The 6,259-nt window shown below is 34.0% G+C and overlaps 1 pseudogene; it reads right to left on the reverse strand.

Annotated features, from left to right (window-relative positions):
• Positions 1–430: 430 nt before the first annotated feature.
• On the reverse strand, positions 431–1,497 carry LOC150093124 (retinol dehydrogenase 14 pseudogene; annotated as a pseudogene).
• Between the last annotated feature and the right edge of the window lie 4,762 nt (positions 1,498–6,259).

Genomic DNA, 6,259 nt, shown 5'->3' on the forward strand with positions numbered 1-6,259 from the left:
CTGATTTCACAAATATCGTTTGGTTAGCATAAAAAGTTATTAATAGAGGGAGCCAAAAGTCACAAAAACTTAATTTTTAGAATGAATTCAGGTTGAAAATAATAATAATAATAATAATAATAATATATATATATATATATAAATATGTGTAGTATTTACGATATGTGTAGTATGTATGTGTAGTATAAATATGTGTAGTATTTACGATAATATATATATATATATATATATATTATATTATCGTAAATACTACACATATTTTAGGAATCATAATTTCATGGTCATTACAATTTATTGAATAAATGCATTGAGACTTCGATGGCGATAAACAAGATATTTCAAACTGCATGTAAGAAGAACGACTATAAAACACCATGATCCACAACTTACCACACTAGATGAATAAATAAACACAAATGTAAACACAAGAACGTTTATGTGTGTGTGGTTACGAGATCATATGAAAATATCAACAGAATGCTTTTCGGGATAGGCAGCATCATAAACTAAAATGACAAGAAAAAGAATATGCTAACTTGTTCTTATATTTTCCCTTTAACTGTGCACATCTAGCACGCTGTTATGTTCATCTTTCTTTAAACCTGTCAGAATTTCGGACTTTTCCCATAATATCCGAGCCCGATGAAGATTTTTTGCCTTCGGCAAAACCCACATGGGTCGACAATCTATAAAAAATTTGCCGGAGACTCCTGCAACATTTTCTGATACGGAAAGATAGATAGAAGTTTGAGCACCTTCTTCATAGGTTTTCATAAACGAGCTAAGTAAGGGGAAAACAACTCGTCTGATAAAAGGTGTATCTCGCCACAGTCCTGTCATGGATACTCCAGGATGTAAAACATTGGCAGTGACTCCTGTACCCTCGAGTAACCGACTAAGTTCAAATGCAAAGAGCATATTGGCGAGTTTAGTAGTGGCGTATATTGACATAGGCCCTCTACTTCTGCGTTCACAGTTAAGATTGTCGAAATCTAAGACGGCAAATATGTACACCAAAGAAGATACAACAACTATCCGTGAGGGCGCGCTACGTTTCAGTAGGTTTAATAAAAGATTGGTGAGTAAGAAGTGTCCGAGATGGTTCGTTGCAAATTGTAATTCCAGTCCATCTTCAGAAAGAGTTCTTCCTGGAGGTTTTATAGCGGCGGCATTATTTATAAGAACATCAAGCCTGCTTTCTGTCTTGTTTACATCTTCTGCAAATTCTCGTACTGATTTTAAAGACGCCAAATCCAGACGTTTAACCAAAATGTTATTCTTTCCTGTAGTCGCTATGATATCATGAGCTGCTTTCTTTCCCCGTTCCAGATCCCGACATGCTAAAATGACGCGTGCATTTCGACGGACGAGGTCTCGAGCAGTTTCCTTGCCAAATCCACTATTTCCACCAGTAATTATAACAGTTTTTCCAGTCATATCTTTTCTGCTTCGACATTTGCCTTTTGTAATAACCAACAGCAGCTTGGTTGTGAGTAGCAACACTATAATCGAAGCCACAACAATTAGCACAATCCAAACACTCCACATCGTTGTAAATTGGATCTGAAAGGTAATATTAAAAAAGAATTTGTAATCAAGTCTTATCATTCAATAATTATTTATCATTAACAGGGAATATAAAAGTAAGAATTACTGTTCGTGTGTCTGTGTTTGCCCTATACTATTTCAGTATACAACATGTACCTGAATTACTTTAAAGCTTGGATTCAAGTCACACAAGTATTTACCTTGAAATAAAAGATCTTTTGAAATACAAGATTTTCATATGAAGGCCTTCATAATCATTGAAATGGGGAAAAAAATTTCAGCTTCAGTAAATAAAAAAAAGACACGTGCTACTTATTCGTGATAAAAATTAAAAATAAGGAAACTATAGGTATACATGTATGTTTTCCTTGAACCAAGTGGTCAGTGGGGATAGCAACGTTACTTTACTATGGAATTATTTTAGAACAAGATAGTTTCCTTTCCATGGAGAAAAAACATCTATCCCTGAATGAGAGATCGGCTAACTCGCTTTTGACTGAAACGTCCTCATAAAGATTCTTCACATTATACACAGACGTGATTTGAATCCAAGTCTTTCCAACCAAAAAAGTTACGTCGAAACCAACTGAGATACGTATATGTAAAGGCTTATATTTCGTTATGTATAGGCTACAGCTATACATAACGAAAGTATATTTAATTTAAATAAACATAAATCTTATATATATATATATAGGTGACTTTGTAATCCAGTGGTATTTCTGCAACTTTATATCAATAGAAGACAGGCCTTCTAGGTTCGATTTAAGTTACCTTTTTTTGTAGGTCTTTTTTTCCATTAGTTTCTCTAATGTGAATACCGAGTGTGTTCTACGGACAACACAGAAAAATCGTCCGCAGAACACATTCGCTATTCACACAATAATACTCGATAGGATTAGGAAACCGAGATGACATATGTGGTCTGCTATATTTTTGTACCCTTTTTTTGTTGACAATCGATTTCCAAAAAATAAAATAAAATGGTGTTAAATAAAATAAAATAAAACGAGTACCGTTTACACTTTGGGGGGAAATAGAAAGGGTAAAGGATTTATTTATTTAAAAGGTGTATATCAACATCTTTTAATGGAATTAGTTTTATGTTTCTATACTAATGTTCGCTTTTATTGTTTACTATGCGAAGTTTATGAGTTCACGAAACCTGAGTGATTTCTCGGGATCACTTTGCAATTTTTGTTAATGTTGTTTCTGACCGTTAGCAACTGAGTTTTGAAACGCAACCTCCTGATTTACTCTCACGCTTATTCCCATAAAACCGACGAATAGGGTAGTTAATCCTTATTCCAGTAATGTCCTATATCTGAATCCTGCGTGTGTTCTTCTGGCCGTTTTGCCTGTTTTGAAGGACGAAAAACCCACCAACTCCATATGAGATAGGCTAACTCACCACCTGATAAAGGTTTCTTAAGTCATAGAAACGATCTTCACAACCAATGGGCACATCTAAACTAAGTGAGTTACGGAGGCTCCTTGAAACTCATAAAAATGTATTTTTTTAAATCTGAATTAAATACTGAACTCGTGCATTTTTCTTTCTTTACTTTCATTTATATAAAAATAGAACTGCATCATTTTAGAAGCTCATTCCTTTTTTTCGAACATATTCGTACACTCAACAACTTTTTCAACGTAAATTGTCAGGTGAAATCAATTATATTTCATATCTTCTGAGCACCCACAGTTTTTCTTCAAGAACACACTTCATGTTTTTATTATTATTATTATTATTGTTGTTTTTCTTTTGATCTTCCTCTCATCATTCTTGTTACTTTTTCAAAATTCATTCCTTAACACTGAGAACTCATAAGTTTGTTCTATTAACTTTTATCTCTGTTTCTTCAGCAACAACTCCTTGGCTTTGCCTTTAAGATTTTCATAATATTAACGTAACATAAAAAATATTGGAAATACTAACCGTCGAAAATCCATCAATTCCATCAAATCAAGAGTTCTGTCAAGTATTTCTTGAATCTTTTCAAATGAGTTTCCTGTTACATCTTCAGATAGCTCGTAACAAGTCACTGGAGATATAGCGGAAGTGAGAATAAAAAAGAAGCACGTCTTACGAAGTTTCTATACAGCTCAAGCACAAGAAGCCTCTGTAATGACGATTTGGATGGAAAGACCTGGATTCAAATCCCGTCTAGGAATCACTAAGGATCTTCATAAGAGTTCTTCAAATGAAGACCAGTTAGCCTGTTTCATACGAAGGTGGTAGAGTCTTTCAACACAGGCAAATCCGCAGAAGAATATGCGTAATTAAAAACATAATTGACTTGCCTAATAGCTCTTAAGGAATGACTGTAATCCAAACCAATCGACAAGCAACAAGCAGCTACGCTGAAAGCCTGATTCGTGACACTGACAGAAATCTAAGAAACACGTGCAATGTCAATTACAGCAACTAAACTAGTAAATTATATCAGTTAATAGCATTGGCCTATTTTATGGGATGAAAAACCAGAATCTTTGCATCTTCGAATGAAGTCATTCCAACTAAAGGGCATCGGCGATACCAAGAATGATCCATAAGAACCTCATGTAATTGAATGATTGCGATAGTTCGACTTTTAGACCCTCCCCATAATGCACAGCAATATGAGACTAAGAATAATTCAAGGCACACTTCTGAAAAGAAGTGTGCCTTGAATTATTGGATACTAAGGCAATTGATGTGGTCAGTAGCCTCTATATATAATTAGCTTAGTCCTGAAGACACTTCATGCGCAGACTTTGTTTTCTTACACTTGGATTAAGGATTGAAGAATATAATTTATTGTCAAGTTTAATCTAAATCGATGCACTCTTCAAAGCCCTTGTAATCAACTTACCACGAATTACAATGAAACTTTCAAAATTCTAGAAAATCCTTGTCATATGATTACCTTTGGCTATTTCATAGTTTGTTTCATTACGATTTTCATTCTTGCTAAATACAGAACCTCGCTGGAAAGATAATTGTCCAATAACCAATTACGGTTAACTCTGAATTTGAAATAAGAAATTCTTTGTGAAATATTAGTATTTCATTAATAGATGCTCGAATGAGTTTAAATAATTCAGTATTTACAGTAATTAATATCAAAATATTCTTATTAACTATCCTGGAGTCTAAGACTCATCGAGAGAAAGAGAGAGAGAGGTTTAAACCATTAAGAGTTACATATATTGAATGATATAATCACGTAATCACAAGAAAGATATTTATTTAACCAAATATTTCGGTCTGGAAATAGCAGACCATCGTCATTGGTATTACAAGAACAGTTTAAAAAATACAAGCTAGAATACTAACAATAGATCGTTAAAATTAGAACAGGCCGCGTGATGTTATATCACTAAGTATGAAACGGAATATTTTGAAGTAGAGACATAATTGAATTTGCTATTAAAAAAAATTAATTAATGAGTAATCTTAATTAGACTTTCCCAGAATTTTGATATAGATATACAGTCATTACGATTCAGGTTGGGACGATGGAGCAAGGCCTCCACGCTTTCCTTGAACAAATGTTCGAACCTATAACGGGATCTATGTAAGAGGTGAGTCCTGGACCAAAGGATGGGAGGATGCTGTGGTCAGTTTTAATCCCGTGTTGAGCCAATCCAGACTTTTCAGGTTTGTTGTGAAGAATGGATGATTAATGTTCTTGGATTCTTTTTTCAAGAGAACGTCCAGTCTGTCCAAAATAAGAGAGATCACAGTTGCACGGAATTTGATAAACTCCAGGAAGAGATAAAGTTGAGCATTTGTCTTTAGGAGAAGGAAAACGAGAAGACAATTTGTTAATAGGTGAATACGTAGTTGTTAAATCATATTTCTTTAAAATTCTTGCGATAGGTTCTGAAATACCAGAGATATAAGGAATAGGCACTCGACGTATTGAAACTTTGTTGTTTTGTGGAGGATTATAAGAATTGAGAAGACGTTGAGTACTTTTTTCAGAAAATCCATTGAGTTTCATGTGTTGTTGGATAGTAGAAAGTTCTTTCTGTAGATAATCAAAAGTAGAACAATTAGTTTTGGCTCTTCTGATGAAGCATTTTATAATTCCTGTTTTTTGACATGGATGATGGGCTGATTCTTTAAGAATATAACGACCTGTGAATGTTGGTTTCCTGTATACTGTAGTTCTAAGAATATTTGAAGGTGATCGGATGAGGAGAACGTCTAAAAAAGATAACTGGTTGTTTTCTTCTAATTCCATAATAAACTTTATGCGATGATGCAAGGAATTAATACTGTTTAAAAAGGAAGGTAAAGCGTTTTTGCTGTGAGGCCAAATAGTAAATATGTCATCTATATATCTTACCCAAAAAGATGGTTGAGGGAAAATAGATGCGAAGAGGACTTTTTCTAAATGTTCTACTATCCAACAACACATGACACTCAATGGCTTTTCTGAAAAAAGTACTCAACGTCTCAATTCTTATAATCCTCCACAAAACCACAAAGTTTCAATACGTCGAGTGCCTATTCCTCATATCTCCGGTATTTCAGAACCTATCACAAGAATTTTAAAGAAAATATGATTTAACAACTACGTATTCACCTATTAACAAATTGTCTTCTCATTTTCCTTCTAAAGACAAACGCTCAACTTTATCTCTTCCTGGAGTTTATCAAATTCCATGCAACTGTGACCTCTCTTATTTTGGACAAACTGGACGTTCTCTTAAAAAAGAA

This window comes from Typopeltis vanoorti, chromosome 24, assembly GCF_054136105.1.
Source record: "Typopeltis vanoorti isolate ZY-2024b chromosome 24, IOZ_Tvanoo_1.0, whole genome shotgun sequence".
Taxonomy (NCBI): Eukaryota; Metazoa; Arthropoda; class Arachnida; order Uropygi; family Thelyphonidae; genus Typopeltis; species Typopeltis vanoorti.